Consider the following 20,553-nt stretch of genomic DNA (forward strand, 5'->3'; position numbering starts at 1 on the left):
ATGATACTACATTGATTGGTCTTATCTCAAATAATAACGAGGAAGCCTACAGAGAGGAAGTCATCACCCTGACGCTATGGTGTCGAGAAAACAACCTCTCCCTCAATGTTGCAAAAACAAAGGAGCTGGTAGTGTACTGCAAGAGGAATGGAGACAGGCTAACCCCTATTGATGTCAATGGATCTTGGATTGAGAGGGTGAACAGCTTTAAGTTCCTCAGTATACACATCACCGAGGACCTCACATGGTCTGTACATACCTCCTGTGTGGTGAAAAAAAGCACAACGGCATCTCTTTCACCTCAGCTGGTTGAAGAAGTTTGGCATGATGAGTCCCCAAATCCTAAGGACTTTCTACAGGGGCACAGTTGACAGTTGAGGTGACTTACACGAGGGGGCATAGCTTTAAGGTGCTTGGAAATGGGTACCGACAGGACGCCAGGGGTAAGTTTTTCACAGAGAGTGGTGGGTGTGAGGAATGCACTGCCGGTGGCGGTGGTGGAAGCGGATACAATGGGGTCTTTTAAGATCCTCCTAGATAGGTACACAGAGCTTCGAAAAATAGAGGGCTATGTGCTAAAGAAATTCTAGGCAGGTTCTAGAGTAGGGTGCATAGTTGGCACAACATTGTGGGCTGAAGGGCCTGTAATGTGCTGTAAATTTCTATGTTCTACTATGTTCTATATTTTTTCTATCTATGTAAGTGATAAAGACTTCAGTATAGAAATGGTGATGAAAACAGATTACATGCAAGATGAAGACTTTAGGAAGCAAGAACAATTATTAATGAAATGTTGTAAAAGGTATGCAGTAATTTACCAAATACATTCTTCAAAAGGTGAATATGGGATATTAAGAAACCTGTTAAATATGATCAAAGCACAACTTATTAATTGCATACCCAGAGTGGTTGGGTACATTCTTCAAAAACATCAAAAGGACAACAGATGACAAAAATGAAGCATGAAATGCAGTGATTTGCAAGCAGAGTGAAACCCTGTCATTAGTATATCTGGGTTCACACATTTAAGTGACACTAGCTATTGTGTTGGAAACACAGTATTTCATAAAATTTTGCAATGTTAAACATACATTTCAACACAGTGCCCAATCCTGCTAAGTGTTTCGTGTTAACTGAGAACAATTACTCACAATGCACATAGTCGAATAGAGCACTGGGAAAGATGAGGCTAGCGTATTCTGTTTGATCTCTACACTCCTTGGAATTGATAATAAAAAGAAATCACACAATTTTTCCCCTCAAGAATCACTATTTAGCCATTGGTTCAGCACACAAACATGAAGCAAAAAGGCTAGAGAATTGGAAAAGAGAAACACACAACAAACGATCCAACGTTACAATTCAAACTAGAACGTTGATTCAAAACTCCAAGCTGCCACTAGGAGAGGCCTTCACTACAGGAATGGAGCTCACCATGGAAGCCAGGAAGACACAAAGAGCAGGAACATGGAAATCACGCTTTTTTGTGAATTTCTTCTGAAATACAAACAGTATAAATGAATGTACATGACTAAAGAAGTAACTCCCTGATGGCGATGTGTGGATCTATGTCACGAAATATCATAGGAAATTTGGTGACAGAGGTTGAGGAACAAATAGAATATGTTCAGTTGGGAAAAATGCTGGAACAAGTGGCTAAAAGATAAAGTTCTCAGCAAGAGAAGACTTTGTTGATAATAGAAAGCAAGAGAAGTGCAAAACATTGTTTGACCAGTATATTCCATAGTCGGTGATGCAGAAGTGCTCCAGAGTCTTCATATTTTAAATGATTCTATTAGCATCAAAGACCCTGCTCCTCTGATGCCTTAAAAATGCAAGGGATTGCATATATTAAATTTGACAGTAAAAAGTATGATACTGAAACATGGATACAGAAATTGGAAGCTGGTCTATTGCTGTTGGCTCCACAAGTTTAGAGGTCTATTTAGTACAAATTATGACTACAATTACATTGTTCCCCCTTAATGTGCTTAGAGATAGACATATAGATACATATCTGATATATTTATAAAATTTCAGAGATTAAATTACCAAAGAATAATTAGAAACACAAATACCAAGTTCCTCTAGCAGGTTGTTCGTTGCTCCAAGGTAGTCACTGAGCCAAAGGTTTCAAGGACAGAAAGTTGGTATCATTGGTAGATGACAGGTAAGCTTTTGCTCATATTATCCTTCAAGAAGCTGATGACATGGTGGATGTCAACACTTTTGATAGCTTGATTTTCACAGGTTTCAAGAAAATTATTCTGCTCTAAGGATGCAATTGTTCACGTACTTAGGTGCCACAGCAGCATAGTGGTTAGTGTGACAACAATAAAAGCTCAAGGCACTCCAGAGTTCAGAGTTCAATTCCGATGCCGTTCTGTAAGGAGTCTCTGTATGTTCTCTCTGTGGTCCAGTTTCCTCCGATTGCCTTTCAGAATCAAAAGGTATACCAGGCAGGTTAATTGGTCATTGTAAATTGACTCATAACTAGTTTAGGGTTCATCGGGTTTGATGGGAGTTGTTGGGGCAGCAAGACCTTCAAGACGACAAGACCATAAGATATAGGAGCAAAATTAGGCTATCTGGCCCAGAGTCTACGCTGCCATTTCGTCATGGCTGATCCACTTTTCCACTCAGTCCCAATATCCTGCCATCCCCCTCATTTCCCTTCATGCCCTAACCAATCAAGAACCCTTTCAACCTCTGCCTTAAATATACATAAAGACCTAGCCTCCAGAGCTGCCCGTGGCAACAAGTTCCATAGGTTCACCACTCTCTAGCTAAAGAAATTTCTCTTCATCTCCATTCTAAAGTGTCACCCCTCTATTCTGAGGCTGTGTCGTCAGGTCTTAAACTCTCCCACCATAGGAAACATCCTCCTCTGATCCACTCTATCGAAGTCTTTCACCATTTGATGGGTGATTTCATTGAAACCTCTCTTTCTTCTGAATTACAGTGAATATAGGCCCAAGTCCATCAAACACTCTTCCTATGACAGCCATTCAATCCTGGAATCATTTTTGAACCTCCTTTGATCCCCTCCAGTTTCAGAACATCTCCTTTAAGATAAGGCACCTAAAACTGCTCACAATACTCCAAGTGAGGTTTCACTAGTGCTTTATAAAATCTCAACATTACATTTTTGTTTTTATATTCTAGTCCTTTTGAACTGAATGCTAACATTGCATTAGCCTTCCCCACCACAGACTCAATCTGCAAATTAACCTTTAGGAAATTCTGCATAAGGACTCTCAAGTCTCTATGCACTTCAGATTTTTGTATTTTCTCTGCATTCAGAAAATAGTCAACCCATTCATTTTTTCTACCAAAGTACATGACCATACACTTCTCCAATCCATCTCACACTTCTTTGCCCATTCTCCTAATCTGTCTGTCCTTCTGTAGCCTCTAGTTCCTCAAAACTACCTGCCCCTCCACTTATCTTCATATTGTCTGCAAACTTTACAACAAAGCCATCATTTCTATCATCCAACATATAAGTAAAAAGAATCAGTCCCAACACAGACCCCAGTAGAACACCACTATTCATGAAAAGTTAAAATTATGTTAAAGTCTGTCCCAAGCCTTATAGGCTCATCAGGCCGATGCTTATGCCGGTTTCCATGGCGTGAAACGACTGAGAGTACAGATTCACCCCCCCCCCCCCCCCGGATAGGATGCCAGTCTATCGCGAGGTTAACCCTCAGCATTTTGCCGGTACCCATTTTCAGCTGGGTGGACTGGAGCAGTGTGTGGTTAAGAGCCTTGCTGAAGGACACAACATGCTGCCTCTGCTGGGGCTCGAACTCACGACCTTCAGATCGCTAGTCCAATGCCCCAACTACTGGGCCACACGCCACACACTAGTCACGAAAAGCCAACCAGAAAATTCTCCCTTTATTCCCATTATTTGCCTCCTGCCAATCAGCCACTGCTTTATCTATGCCAAAATCTTTCCTGTACTACCATGCTTGCAGCAAGGGCCTACTCTGCACTGTATCAATTAATCAATCAATAAATAAAGAGACAAGAAAGGAAATCATAAGCAGGTGAGGAGCCGTGGTAAAATGAATGAAGTGATAACCATGTTTGACCTAGAATACATTTTCCTGAGGGTGTAGTACAATATGGGTGACAGAGAGAGATGGAAAAATTTCCAAAAAGACAAAGACTTTTTTTTGTTTCCACTTAATAGGTTCCAACTTACTCTATGTTTTTACTTTCAAAATCTTGTATTACTGTCAATGCTTATGGTACAACACTATGTTATGATGGAACTCTTCAGAAAATTGTAACGTTTCTTTCATCAACTCAACCTTCTTTGGACATTGAGGTTTGTGAAAGAAGGCAATTGAAGATGTGTCTATGTCTATCTGCTTCCCTTCCACAGCAAAAAGGACACAACTACTTTTTTCAAGAAGCGAACCAGGGATAATCCTGGAATCTATAGATCAGCGAGTCTCATATCAGTGCTAGGGAAGTTACTGGAGAGAATTCTTCAAGATAATATTTATCAACATTCGGAAAACTATGACTCAATTAGGGAAAGCCGGCATGGGGCAAGTCGTGTTTCACTAACTTGATAAGAGTTTTTTGATGAGGTGACAAGGGTGATTGATGAAGGAAGGGCTGTCGATGTTGTCTAGACCGATTTTAGTAAGGTGTTTGACAAGGTCCCTCATGGGAGGCTCATCTGAAAGATTAAGATGCATGGGATCAATGGTGAATTGGCCGTTTGGATTCAGAACTAGCTTACCACAGAAGGCAGAGGTGGTGGTCAAAGGGATTTACTCTCGCTGGAGGTCTGTGATTAGTGGTATTCCACAGGGATCTGTACCGGGATCTTTCCTGTTTGTGATGTACATAAATCACCTGGATGAAAATATAGATGGGTAGGTTAATAAGTCTGATGATACAAAGATTGGCGGTGCTATGGATCATGTAGATAACTGGCAAAAAATACAACGGAATATAGATCTGTTGCAGATATGGACAGAAAAATAGCAGATGTCGTTTAACCCAGCCAAATGTGAAATGTACTTTGGTAGGTCAAAAGAAAATTCAGCACGCTGCTAAGTGCAAGATCCTTAATAGTGTTGATGAGCAGAGGGATCTTGTAGTCCAAGTTCATAGCCATTTCCAGGGAGCTACGCAGTCTGATAGGGTGGTTACAGTATGAAGGCATACAGTATGGTCTGCTTGTCTTTATTCGTCGAGGCATTGAATTCAAATGTCAGGAAGTTTTGTTGCAGGAAGTTATATAAAGCTCTAGTTAGGCTGCATCTGGAGTATTACCTACAGTTCTGGTTGCCCTATTACAGGAAGGATGTCAAGGTTTTGGAGAGGTTGCAGAAGAGGTTTACCAGGATGCCGCCTGGATAAGAGGAAATGTGCTATAACGAAAAGTTGGACAAACTTGGTTTGTTTTCCCTGGAGTGGCAAAAGCTGTGGGGAGATCTACTAGAGGTTTATAAGATGAGAGGCATAGATAGAGTTGACAATCAGTATCTTTTCCCCAGGGCTGAAATATCTAATACTAGAGGTTATGCACTTAAGGTGAGAGGGGTAATTTTAAAGGAGATGTGAGGAACAAGTTTTTTTTTAATTTTTAAGACAGTGAGTAGTGGGTGCCGGGAATATGCTGCCTGGGGTGGTGGGAGAAGCAGATATACGAGAGACTTCTAAGGAACATTTTGATAGACTCATGAATGTGAGGGAAATGCAAGAATATAGGCATTATGTAAGCAGAAGAGGTTAGTTTAATTGGCCACAAAAAAAATTACAAAAAGCTATAGATGGTGGAAATTTGAAATAAAATGAGAAAATCATGAAGATTTAAATCATGAAAGAAACAGAGTTAACATTTCAGGCCAATGAAAGGTAATGACCTGAAACATCAATTCTGCATCCTGCTTTCGGATACTAGCTGACATGCTGAATGCTTCATATTTTCCACTTCGAATCAGGATTATCACTGATTGTGGTACTTTGTAAAATGTTGCATTATGGAATGCTGCTGTTGATATTCAACAGGCAACAAGATCATCAAGCATTAGTTATCCATTTATGCCTTTGTGCACATATCATATTATTAATCCCAATGTTGATATTCAAGTAGGTAGACCGGAAAATTTGATGGTGGGGTGACCATGACTTTTATGAACAATGTCATTCACAGAATGAGGACTGTCTACAACAATCCTTAAAGCAGATGTCAGATTGATTCATGTGTTGCCAAACTCCCATTGTCACAGCCAGACAGACATGCCAAAGTTACCATAGAAAATTGGTGGCCTGAAGGCAGGCACATGTAGTCCTGCTGCAGAGCCTGGTGAGTTTCTTTTCATGTTATACAGTCCAACAATGAAAACTCAAATTAAGGAGATTAAAAATTAAAGCAATCATAATATTCTGCAGTATGCAGGTTGTTTGAAAATAAACTAGACTCTCTAAAGAGCTGAAATCAAATAAGAGACAAAGAACAACATGTACAGTTTATGGACAGATTTGAATATTCAAAAATACAGTATTTTTTTCTCATATTCCTTTTGCAATACAGGATAAGGTTTTTGGGTTCAATTGCTCTACACTGCCACTCAGAGCAATCCCATTCCTCCAATTATTTCCCAAGTCATATATTCTTTTTTCACATGCCTGGCCTATCAACTCCCCACTGATTCTTTTCCACACACACCTATACAAGAGATCACTTACAGTGGCCAATTAACTTACCAGTCAGTACTTCTTTTGGATGTGGAAGGAGACCAAACTCCACATGGTTACAGGGAGAAAGTAAATACTCTGCACAGGCAGAACCAAAGGTTGGGCTCAATTCCCAATCTAGATCTGTGGGGTAGCAGGACTACCTGGCTTGCCACAATGTCAGGTAAAATGTAGTTAACACATTCTTGAAACAGCAATTGATATGTAAACATTTGTCAAAAGACATTTGACTTGATGAACAGATTGCCGATTGAGAGCTGTGTTTCCGATCATGCAGCCAAATAGGTGTAAAGCTTTGTCTGTTTGAAGGTCATGGCAAATGCAGTTTAACAGCTGATTGAATTGTATGGCTATTACTTTGACACTGCCTGTATTTTGAACTTACCCTTGTTGTTACTCATTTCAAAAATTCACAGTACAGTAGTTTAGAGTCAGATTCATTTATTACATACACATGGAAGTTGTCACAGCTGACCAGGTAACTTCTTCAGTTTTAACTTCCCTTAGAATGAATAGTAGTGAACCCAATTACAGAAACAAGTCAGGCAAGATTAGAAGAAAAAATCCAACAAGGCTTTACTAGATTCCTTAGGAGGGGAGGTACAGGGATAGGGTCTAAGAAACTTACACGCAAAATTAAACTCCAAAAAAAAAATTAACTCAAGTTTCAGAGACTCTAGTTTCCTACAAAGTCAAGACTTCACTTACAAAAGATGATTCCAAGACTGAACAAAGAAACAACAGGGAAAGAACTTTTATAGGGCTACAAACAAAGACACAGATGATAACCATGAACTAATAATTAGCCCAGTTGGCAGGTAGCAGATAGGTTCGGCCTTGTCAGCTCTGCCTCCCTCTGGTGGCTAGTTCAAGGAGTGACAGGAATGTTGCATTTATGTTAACTAACACTCCTAAGGATATGCTGGCAGCAACCTACAAATATCTCCACACCTTCCAGCACCAACATAGCATGCCCACAATGCCTGACAGAACAACATAGAATGCACTGAAACAGAACACAACAAGCAGCAAAACTCAAGCAAAACAAATTTTCCACCCACACAGATAAATATTCCTCCAACTCTACAGCAGACCTCAGGGCCTTCAGTCTCCAGCATTCGTATTTCGACATTTGTACATCTTTGGTATCGACCTCCGGACTAGAGAATCACAAAACCCCAAATTCCAGACTCAAGCTCCACTCTCACTGACTGACCCTCATGCCTCCTCCTGCCTCCTGCTCACATGAACATCCAATGCTGGGACTCACTGACCAGGGGCAAATAGATATCCGTGCCAGTGACATAGACAGATGCATGTCCTTAGAGTGAGGAGCGAAGGCTTGGACTCTGGATGTCTTTCTGGACTTCAAACACGAAGGGTGGAGTGGGAGGCCTGACCCCCAACTTCCCCTGTTCCTAAACCTTAATCTGACTTCCTAACTCTCTCTCTGTCCCAAAACCATCCCCATGGACCTACAAAAACAATTAATTCTGAGCCACAACCTTGATGGAGACTGCAGTTGGTGCCATCTTGACTGGTAATTGGGCTCAGTCGATGTTGAATTTCATTTGCTACATCTTATCTAAACTGTACTTAGTGCAAGTATATCTTCCTTAAATTTGGAAATCAAAAATGCATGTGGCACTCCAGATGAGATGTCACTAATGCCCTGTAGAACTGTAGCAAAATTTCCCATCTCCTCCCACTCCAAACATCTTGCAATTAAGAACACCATTGCATTGGCTTTGTTAATCACATTCTGTGCTTCATGTATAAAGACACTCAGTTCTCTCTATGCCACAACATTCTATAATCTCAGTCCATTTAAAAAGAAACATTCTGCTTTTCTATTCTTCAAGGTAATGCATTTCTCCACAACACTGCCAATTTTTTGTCCACTCTCATAACTTAATATTCTTTTTTGCTTCCTGCAACTTACTTCATACAAACGTCTACCCATTCTCACAGAGCTGTAATTTGTCAAATTCTATTTTCCTATATTCAAACCATGCTGACTCTGTTATATTATAATTTCCTCTTTGTCCTGCTCCTACTCTCTCGATAATGAAATTCAGCCTTTGTCTGATGACAGATATTAGGCAAAATGGCCAGTTACTTCCTGCTTTGGTATCCCCCCCCTTTCTCCTCTGGCAATTCCTTGACATTATCTGTTTTCCAATCGATGGAGATCTTTCCAGAGTTAAACAATTTGACAACCCAAGCACACATTATTTTTGCATCAATTCTTTTACGATCTTCAAATTTACCTTCATACCTTTATGATTAATTTATACTTATGACACTAACAGCAGATTTAAATTTCTGATTATATTCCTTAACAATGAGTTCATCAATTATTCCTCTCTCATGACACATGATCGGATTTATAATAGCCTGTTGCCCTTTGGTTTGACACCATTGACCCTTTTGCTTATGAAACCATCCCAGATACACCCTACAAACTCAATTTCTGGCAATTTGGTTTGTTAAATCCATATGAAAATGAATTCACAGATGATTATGGTGATACTTTCCTTGCAAGTCTCCATTGCTTTTTGATTTATACTCTACATTGCTGTGAGGATTTGCCAGCCAAGCTGAATCCTTATAAAATCAAAGGAAAATATGGCATAGAAACAGGCTATTTGGACCATCTAGTCTATGCAGAACCATTTAAGCTGCCTGCTCCTGTTGACCTGTACCAGGACCATAGAAACATAGAAAATAGGTGCAGGAGTAGGCCATTCAACCCTTCGAGCCTGCACCGCAATTCAGTATGATCATGGCTGATCATCCAACTCAGAACCCTGTACCAGCCTTCCCTCCATACCTCCTGATCTCTTTAGTGGGGAGTTACTGCAGTAGTAGCTCCCTGCTCCTGTACTCGAATCCTCTTGCTATAAATGCCAGCATACCATTCGCCTTTTTCACCGCCTGCTGTACCTGCATACCCACTTTCAATGACTGGTGTATAATGTCTCGTTGCACCTCCCCTTTTCCTAATTGGCCACCATTCAGATAATAATCTGTTTTCCTGTTTTTGCCACCAATGTGGATAACCTCACATTTATCCACATTAAATTGCATCTGCCATAAATTTGCCCACTCACCCAACCTATCCAAGTCACCCTGCATCCTCTTAGCATCCTCCTCACAGCTAATACTGCCGCCCAGCTTCGTGTCATCCGCAAACTTGGAGATGCTGCATTTAATTCCCTCGTCTAAGTCATTAATATATATTGTAAACAACTGGGGTCCCAGCACTGAGCCTTGCGGTACCCCATAGCCTCCATACCTCTACCATCCATGTACCTCTCCAAATTTCTCTTTTACATAGAAATCACGCTCGCATGCACCACTTGTGCTGGCAGCTCGTTCCACTCTCATGACCCTCTGAGTGAAGAAGTTTCCCCTCATGTTCCTCTTAAACTTTTCACCTTTCACCCTTTAGGAATAAAGTCCTAACCTATTTAATCTTTCCTTATAACTCAAACCACCTTCTTTGAACCCTCCTGATTTCTTTCTTAAGTGTTCTCTTGCATTTCTTATGCTCCACAGCACTTCATTTGTTCCTACCTGCTCATACCTGCTGTGCACCTCCTTATTTTTTTCTTAACCAGGGCCTCAACATGTCTTGAAAACCAAGGTTCCCTATCTTGGTTTTCTGAGCCAGATTAATTTCTAACATCAATATCGATTTTCAGAACTGTTGCAGCACTTTCTGATTTCTGCCTATGTCAATCACACCAGAACATTTGTTTATAGCACTGGTCACCTGGCACCCATTTCTTTGTGGTAATTGAGATCATATCCATTTTTTATTATTTGTGCATTCATTTTCTACTAAGTGGTGTGCTTTCAGAGGTAGGTAGGTTCTCAATTAGTAAGGGTGTCAAAGGTTACAGGGAGAAGACAGGAGAATGAGGTTGAAAGATATAACAAATCAGCCATGATAGAATAATGGAGCAGACTTGAAGGGCCAAAAGGCCTAATTTGACTCCTATGTCAATGGTTTTATAGGTATTCCTGTTACAGACATAGTCCCATGTATTGAAGCCTTTATTCAGAACAATTTATGATTCTGCATATAAGATGAAAATTTCTGCAGTATATTGCTTAGGACTAGCCTCACTACATTTCATTAAATAAAAATGTACCGACACAAGCAAATGATTTTTCACTAAAGTAAGATTTCACAAGGACTTTGTAGAAGGCAAGCAATGGTATTTCAATTACATCATTTAATTGCACCTAAGATGTAGTTGAACTTCTCTTGCATTGCACTGAGGCAAATGCACTCATAACAAATTGATTAGACACCAAGCACACAGCAAAGCAATTTACTTACATTTTTGAACAAGACATATGTACATATTCAAATTCTACAGATTTCCTTTGCGCTCAAGGCACCTGCTATTAATCTAGGGGTTCAAAAGAATTAACTAGGAAAACCTTTATTTAGGTTCTGCTTTCTTAATCAGGATTCCCAGACATGGTCAGTTGAACTGCAAATGTTCTTCTGCTAACCAACTAGCAAAAATTAATTTGGACCAGTGGCAAAATTTAAAATGACCTCTGGAACTGACTGTAGCCCTTCATCAATATTCCATTTATGTTAACGGGAAAAAATCCCATCAAGTGGCCACAATTAAAGTGGCTGCTAGGAAGTTTAATGCAATGGAGAAAAAATTTAATATTCTAAGTCTTCAGTGTCTAAGTGCATCATACTTCTTAATGAAAGGTGTGTTACAAAAATGAGATTCAAAAACATGACTGCAGATGCAATTCCACGTTGGTTAAAAGTCTTGTCGTTAAGTATGTACCAGAGAGAAGACACATCAAAAATAGAGATATTGACTTTCTGCATGAATCACTCCAGGTAAATTGTTGATATTTGAAAATGTCAAAATATTTCAGATGGAATACGTACAATATCTCAGAAGCTTCTTACTAATGTATTATTGCAATGTGTGAATAGGACAGGTATAAGGATGGATAGGAAAGATAAAACAATGAGATATAACATTATGTTGTAATGAATAAAACCAGTGAATGCACACGCTTACTGGAGTCTGTCAGACAATGTGAACTCTCTTCTATCAGCAAATTTCAATTCCTCAGTGTCATTATTTTAGAGGACCTGTCCATTAAGAAATCGCAAGTATTCAGCATAACATCTAAAACTTTGACAAACTTCTACAGATGTGTATTGGAGAGTATATTTACTGGTTGCATCACGGTCCGGTCTGGAAACCCCAATACCTTGAATGGAAAATCCTACAGAAAGTAATGGATTCAGTCCAGTCCATCACAGGTTAAGCCCTCGCACAACTGAGCACATCTACACAGAGCTCTGTCACAGGAAAGCAGCATCCACCACACAGGACATGTTCTCTTCTCACTGCTGCCATGAAGAAAAAGGTATAGGAACAACAAGACTCACACTACCAGGTTCAGGAACAGTTATTATCCATCAACCATCAGACTCTTGAACCAAAGGGGATGACTTCACTCAGCTTCACTTACTCCATCATTGAAACATTCCCATAATGTATGGACTCACTTTCAAGGACGCTTCATCTCACGTTCTCTCAATTATTTATTTATTATTATTTATTTCTTTTTGTATTTGCAGTTTGTTGTTTATTGCTCATTGGTTGAACAGGCAGTTGGTGCGGTCTTTCATTAATTCTATTATGGTTATTATTCTATTATGGATTAATTGAGTATGCCCCCAAGAAAATGAATCCCAGGATTGTACATGGTGACAAATATGTACTTTGACAATACATTTACTTTGAACTTTTAAGGAATGGTTTAGAGAGAGTGCTGAGACTGTGTTTGCCACACACATAAGTAGCACCAGCAAGTTTTCCGTGGGAGGATTGTTGAAGTGAAGACAGTGTGTTTCTATACAGCGCTAGACAATAACAAGGCAAGAACAATACATTCCTTTCCCACACTACAGGTGCGATTGATGATCATGAGGTCTTTTCAACTTGATTGGCTTTAAGAGTATGTTTGTGCAGTGGATGAAAATATTGTAAGGTGTACTTTTGTCTCTGATTATGCATAAAAATATCAGTATCTGTACATTTGGAGAGAAAGCATGAACAAATGTTTCCCATTTTCAACTGTAAGCTCAATTGAAATAAACAAGCTTTGTTCAACAGGAATAATGGACAATGTGAGTGACTCTTTTCACACCACAGTATCGGTATGATGGTAGGAGAAGTATGTAAATATTGATCTATAGTGGATAATTCTACATTCCTAAGGGGAGCCCAGGTTCCTAACCTAGAGCAACGCTTTAAACATTGCAATAAACTGGACTCAGTCTGTTGAATAGAATTGTTTATTCTCAGGTGATTCCATTTTGCAGGAACAATCGCCTCCCTCCAATTCTCCTACTATCACACCCAGTGTAGAGATCACAGTTTCCTCCCACTATTTTAATGAAAAGTAGGCATAAACCAAAAAAGCAGATGTATCCATGCTTCCATTGGGACCACAAGGAAAAACAATCATTATGTGCTATGTTGTATGACGTAGGCAATCATGGTCTTTCATGTGTCTTTAATCTAAGAAGTTCTAATAGGCTCTTCAAAATTTTTCCCTGTTCATCCCTTGATGCAACACATAAATGTCATGCACTGCTGACCACAACTCTTTCATTCATCAATTTTTTCCTGAGAGTGCAAGATGTTTGAACTTCACTTTTCCCAGTGCAGTGAATTCCACCCCCCCGAAAGTTTTCTCTGCAAAATGATCTAAATTAATTAAAAATATAAAACACAAAGTAATTGATTACGTAAGTATTCACCCGCTTTAAGTCAGTATTTAGTAGATGCATCTTTGGTAGCAATTACAGCCTTGAGTCTGTGTGGATAGGTTTCTATCAGCTTTGCACATATGCACAAGGCAACTTTGCCCCATTCTTCTTACAAAACTGCTCAAGCTCTGTCGAATCGCATGGGGATTGTGAGTGAATAGCCCTTTTCCATTCCAGCCACAAATTCTCAATTGGATTGATGTCTAAACTCTGACTTGGCCACTCCAAAACATAAATTTTGTTGTTTTTAAGCCATTCCTGTGTAGCCTTGGCTTTATTCTTGGGGCTACTGTCTTGATGGAAAACAAATCTTCTCTCAAGTTGCAGTTCTCTTGCAGACTTCATTAGGATTTCTCTGTGTTTTGCTGCATTCATTTTACCCCCTACCTTCACAAGCCTTCCAGGACCTGCTGCAGTGAAGCATCCCCACAGCACGATGCAGCCATCACCATGTTTCATGGTACGGATGGTGTGTTTTTGATGATGTGCAGTGTTTGGCTTACGCTAAACATAGCATTTAGTCTGATGGCCAAAAAGCTTTGGTTTCATCAGACCATAGATCCTTCTTTCAGCTGGCTTCAGAGTCTCCCTCATGCCTTCTGGTAAACTCTAGCCGAGATTTCATGTGAGCTTTTTTTGCAACGGTGGCTTTCCCTTTGCCACTTTCCCATAAAGCTGCGATTGGTGAAACACCCGGGCTAAAGTTGTTGGATGCGCAGTCTCTCCCATCTCTACCACTAAAGTTTTTAACTCTTCTAGAGTTGTCATAGCTCTCTTGGTGGCCTCCCTCACTAGTCGCCTTCTTGCATGGTCACTGAGTTTTTGTGGATGGACTGCACTAGGCAGATTTACACCTGTGCTATATTCCTTCCATTTCTTGATGATTGACTTAACTGTACTCCAAGGGATGTTCATTGACTTGGAAATTTTCTTGTATCCTGACTTGTGCTTTTCAATAACATTTTTGCGGAGTTGCTTGGAGTGTTTTTTCATGTTTATGTTGTAGTTTTTGCCAGGATACTGACTTACTAACAGGAGGTCCTTCCAGATACAAGTGTGTTTTTACCACAATCAATTGAAACACCTTGACTGCACACAGATAATCTCCATTTAAATAATTATGTGACTTCTAAAACCAATTGGCTGCCCCAGTGACAATTTGATGTGTCGCATTAAGGCGGTGAATGCTTAAGCAGTCAGTTATTTTGTGTTTTATATTTGTAAGTAATTTAGATAACTTTGTAGAGATCTGTTTTCACTTTGACATGAAAGAGTCTTTTCCTGTTGATTAGTGTCAAAAAGTCAAATTAAATCCACTGTGACTCAAAGTTGTAAAACAATAAAACATGGAAACTTTCAAGGGGGTGAATACTCTTTATAGGCACTGTACATGTCCCAGAAGTTCCAGCTGCAGCTCCCTGATTGATATCAGCTCTCTTCTTATGCTGGATTTTCACAACACTTCCTCATTTGTTACTCTGTCCTTCCACAATATTTTCGTTATTCTTCTCAAAAACCACATTTCTGCAGATTGTCCTCTCTCTATCTCTAAAATCCTACATTTCTTTTGTAGCTTGCTCAAACACTCAAATGTGCATTTAGCAACCCCAATCCTTCTTCTAATTTCACCAACAACCTGACCCTAAGTAATTGACTTTCATGTTTGTTTAATTGTTCAGTCGGCATTTTTGTATTTCATTTTCTTTGTGACAACCATATATTCAGTCTTCTTGCAGTTGATGGTCAATTCTCTCTTTGCACTTCTTTCGGTGACTTTATCTAGTAGTTCTTGAAGCCTCTCTTTAGAAGTAGTTATCAGCACTGAGTCACCTGCATATAATTGGTTGTTCAAATTGTATCTACCAATTTTCATGCCTGGAATACTGCTAATTTATCTTAGGATCATCTCACTATAAAGGTTGAATACATCGGTGGAGAAAACACAACCCTATCTGACTCCCCTGTTAATCTGGACAAAATCACTTATGCTTTTTCAACTCTCATTCCTGCTCTTTGTTCCCAATACAAATGTCTGATAATTCTGATATCTTTCCCATCAACATCCAAGTCCTGAAGGAAAGTCCTAAAGGCTATTCTGAATAAATGATTTGATATTTCAGTGATTCAGGTGCAGTGGGATCCTGGTGTCTGAGCAAAGATTTGTATGCTGGAACTATTACAGATGGAAATGAGAAGAGAATTATTGTTTATTTCTAGAGGAATTGGCAAAGAAGTAGATAGATTATAATTCAGCTGTACAGAGTAACATTGAACCATATTTGGTGTACTAGGTATATTATCAGACTCCTTAATTAAGGAAGGATGTTAACTTGTTGGAAGTATTTCAGGACAGTTTACTAAGTGTGGTTATCTTATGATTGAATGGTGTGCTGGCTAGGCTCAGTCAGAGGGAACAATCAAAACATTTACGATCCTCAGCAGCCTTTATAAGTGTAACACAGGTTAATTAAACCCAAATATGTAACGTTAGAAAGCTTCACCTGTGGAGGGATGAAAACAAGGTTTATTGATTTTTTTTTAAAAGAGAGAACTTGGGGGGAAAAAAGCTATGCGAGAACAAGGCGTGGTTGATGCAGGCACGGTCAAGCGATAGAAATGAGACAAACTATTAGAAGCTAAAGATATAAACTCTTAAAAGTGAAGCATCTCTACCTTACTTGCTTGAAAACCTCAGGGTGAAATGCCTGGAGGAGAGATGATATTGATAAAAGTTCTATTGAAGCTCAGCTATAACAAACAGCAGCGATAGTGAGACAGTATCGGCAGAATAGTGTCCAAGATCTCTCCCATGTAATTAGGAATTTATTCTGTAAAATCATACCAAGGGATATGGTGAGTTAAAAGACTTTTATTGTTCCTTTTACAATTTACTTTTAGAATTTTACTGAGTGCATAATTTGTGAGTGAAATTTGTTGAGTAGTGTAGTAATTGAGAAATGTTTGGAAGTGATAGTGTGATATTGAGTTAATCTGAGTTGAATTGACTTTATTTCTTACATCTTTCACATACATGAGGAGTAAAAATCTTTATATTACATCTCCGTCTAAATGTGCAATCATAGTAATATATAATAATTTGTAATAAATAGAACAGTCAGTGTAATATAGAATATGCTCAAATCAGCGTGAGTTAATCAGTCTGATGACCTGGTGGAAGAATCTGTCCCGGAGCCTATTGGTCCTGACTTTTATGCTGCAGTACCGTTTCCTGGATGGTAGCAGCTAGAATAGGTTGTGGTTGGGGTGAATCAGGTCCCCAATGACCCTACGGGCCCTTTTTACTCACCTGTCTTTGTAAATGTCCTGAATCATGGGACGTTTACAACTATAGATATGTAGAATCCTGCGATTAAGGGAGGTACAGTTCCCATACCGGGCAGTGATGCAGCCAGTCAGGATGCTCTCAACTGCGCCCCTGTAGAAAGTTCTTAGGATATGGGGGCCCATACCAAATTTCCTCAACCGTCTGAGGTGAAAGAGGTGCTGTTGTGCCTTTTTCACCACACAGCATGTGATGTCTTCAGTGATGTTTATGCCAAGGAACTTAAAGCTGTTCACCCTCTCCACCCCAGATCCATTGATGTCAATAGGGGTTAGCCCATCTCCATTCCTCCTTATAATACACAACCAGCTCCTTTGATTTTACGACATTGAGGCAGAGGTTATTTTCTTGACACCACTGTGTCAGAGAGATGACCTCTTCCCTGTAGGCCATCTCGTTATTGTTTGAGATAAGGCCAATCAGTGTAGTGCTGTCGGCAAATTTAATTAGCAGATTAGAGCTGTGGGTGGCGACACAGTCTTGCGTATACAGGGAGTAAAGGAGGGGACTTAGTACACTGAAATAGAAAATAGAATGCAGATAAGAACTTATGGGTTATATAGAGGACAAGTTGTTTTTTGTTTGAAGTATTGTGAATCAGCTATCAGGGGATGACCCACTATTTGATCCTACAAATCAAGAAACAGGATGACAAGCCAGCCAAGATCGAAGAATCAGCATGGGAACAAATGTTTCAAGACGTAGAGGATATAATACGATTGGATGAATAAGTTTAGTTTTCATTCGAAGGATCTGAATTTGATTTTCTGGAGTACTGATTATTTTTGCAAAGACTTTGATAAGTTACTGAATGAGATACTTTGTTTAAAGGTTCTGATGTTGGAGAATTGTCATGAAAGGAGTTTATTTGTATGCCTTTAAAAAGGGAATAACATTAGATCTAATTAGAGAAATTGGAGAAATAAAAGTTATTGTAATGAATCTCACTGATTCTCACTAAAAAGGAATTTGATTAGACAGAATGTTCCAATTTTGAATTGTTCTTACTCATAAACATTTTGTATATTGCTATTTTTATAAACAAAAATACCTCTACAAGTGTATGTTATCTATTTACTGCCTCCTTCCGATATCTAGAGCTTCTGTGGCCTACTATTACCTAGTGTAGTACTATGTAATTTGATTTTCTCATAAAGAGTGCAGCAACCAGTCACATGAGACAAGACCACACAGGTGTTACATAAGGTTCTCACAGAGTGGATATTTCCTTGGGAGAAAACGAGGCAACACTTTTTTTCAAAATAATGAATTCACACGGCTTAAACAAAAATGAGGCAAAATGTTTTCTCTTAGAGGATTGCAAATTTTTGGAACTCTCTCCTTCAATGATCAGCAAAAACAGGATGTTTATTTTTAATTCAAGCATTAGAGTTAGGTGGAAATGTGAAGTTGAGTCTACATCCATAATGACTATGATATTATTAAAAAATGGAATAGAAGAAGTCTTCCTGAAGACTTCAGGACCTTTTCCTTGAAGGTCCATTATCAATTCCTTGGTCTTGTTGTTGAGTGTAAGATTGTTGCAAAACAATCAACATGGTGCTGATGACACACAGCAATACTTTGCGGGCAGCTTACAAAGCTTATACTTCTTCCGAACTACTCTCACTGTAATCTGCAGCCTGTAATTTTCTTTCAAGTAATGTACTTTTGAACCGTCTCAACAAAACTAGCATATTCATGATCTTCTGAAGGACTCAGCAGACTTAACTCTCAGGAATGCAGGTAGGACACCTTTAAGCAGAAAAAGAGGAGGGACAGGAAGGCTCCAAGCTTGATTAAAACGTTGAAGTGTAAAACTTCCTCTACCCTGCATCTTATTAGCAAATATGCAGTCACTGGAGAACAAGATTGAGGACCCAAGGACAAAATTGCTGTCTGAGAGGGAAATGAGGAATTGCTGCATTCTCTGCTTTATGGGGATGTGACTCTCTCTGGACAAGCCAGATATGTTAGTAAGACCTGAGGGCTTCTCAATCCACCGAATGGATTAGACTGCTGATTTGAAGGCGGCAAAAAGGTGGGCTGGGGGGGTTGTCTGTGTTTCATGATAAATTCTTCATGGTGTTCGGAAGTAGTGGTCTTGTCGCACTCTTGTTTCCTCAACCTGGGTCACCTAACCTTCATAGATACCACATCACTTGCTGTGTTCTTCCAGAATTTTGTGTGTATTGCACAAGGATGGTATTCCAATATACACTGAGGCTTAAACAGTCACCAACAAGCTGTAACCTGTGGAATTGAGAGAGAATCTGTCAGCTGTATTCACTACCCCGAAGGATAAAGGTGACTGGGTAGGTCATTTCCAGTTGGGCTCCTTTTTGCAGTGACCATTAATAAGGTAGAATTCAGCCTTAGGGGATGCGATTAGGAAGTTTGGAAGTTATTTATTTATCTGAAAGTACAGCACAGAACAGGCCCTTCCAGCCTAAGGAGCCATACTACCCGAATTAACCTTATCCTAACTGGGTCAATTTACAATGACCAATTAACCTACCTAACCTGTACTTCTTTGGACTGTGGGAGGAAATTGGAGCACCCGGAGGAAACCCATGCATTCACAGGGAGAACATATGGACTCCTTACAGGGGATGCCAGAATTGAACTCTGAACCGCAATGCCCTGAGCTGTAATAGTGCCACGCTAACTACTACAGTACTGTGATACCTGATATGACATGGAAATTGGCTTGAGGGTGAGGTGCAGTGCTTTGGCAGAGTATATCAATGAAAAAGACAGTTAGGTTGAAAACATAACCTACAGGTAAACAAAGGAAGGGACTATATAATAAATGGAAGAGTATTTAGAGGAATGGAGAAGCAAAGGTTCCTTGAGGGTTATGATCATATATCTTGGCCATTGTGCTGCATGCACTACTTTTTGTTGGATTTTCTATTCAAAGGCGTGGTGTGGTATTGTATGGTATTTCCATAACAGGCTATGATGCAACCAGTCAATATACTGTCCCACTTATACAATGTTTTACTGTCGGAATATTTATCTTAATAAGATAAATAATCTTATTTCTTTATTGAGATACACTGCGGAGTAAGATCTTCCGCCCCTTTGGGTTGCACTACCCTGAAAGCCCCAATTTAACCCTAGCTTAATCATGCGAGGATATACAATGATGAATAAACCTATCAACCGGTACACCTTTGCACTGTGGGAGGAAACCAGAGCACCTGGAGGAAACTCACACGGTCATCGCTAAGCACTACAAAATGGTGCTTTATTTATTAGTCAAGGCAAATAATATGAGAGGCACTATGGTATAATTTAATCCAAAATAAGATCACAGTGTGACTTCTATTTATAATTCTGCTCATCACATTATGGAAAAGATATGATTGTAATAGAAGGGATAAGGAGGGGATTTACAAGAATTTTATCAGGAAGGTTTTATCTTTGAGGAATGATTGAATGCACTGGCATGGTTTGCTGTAGAACAGAGGTGGAACTGAATTAAAATCTAGGACTTAGAGTGAAAAGAAACAACAAATTCTCTGACAAAAAAGTTTAAAGAGCGAACAGCAAATATTTAAATTCGAGTGATAATATATAGGCAGGTTGAAATAACAGACCAAACACTTATCTGGATGTCAGAACAACTGTATGCACTGTA

General features: G+C 39.4%; 1 protein-coding gene across 1 annotated transcript in view; it reads right to left on the reverse strand.

Annotated features, from left to right (window-relative positions):
- The window catches only part of LOC140197951 (low-density lipoprotein receptor-related protein 1-like), a 2,495,129-nt gene that overhangs the window by 543,913 nt on the left and 1,930,663 nt on the right, over positions 1 to 20,553 (reverse strand). The gene's annotated exons all lie outside the window — the stretch shown is intronic.

Source organism: Mobula birostris, chromosome 5, assembly GCF_030028105.1.
Source record: "Mobula birostris isolate sMobBir1 chromosome 5, sMobBir1.hap1, whole genome shotgun sequence".
Taxonomy (NCBI): Eukaryota; Metazoa; Chordata; class Chondrichthyes; order Myliobatiformes; family Myliobatidae; genus Mobula; species Mobula birostris.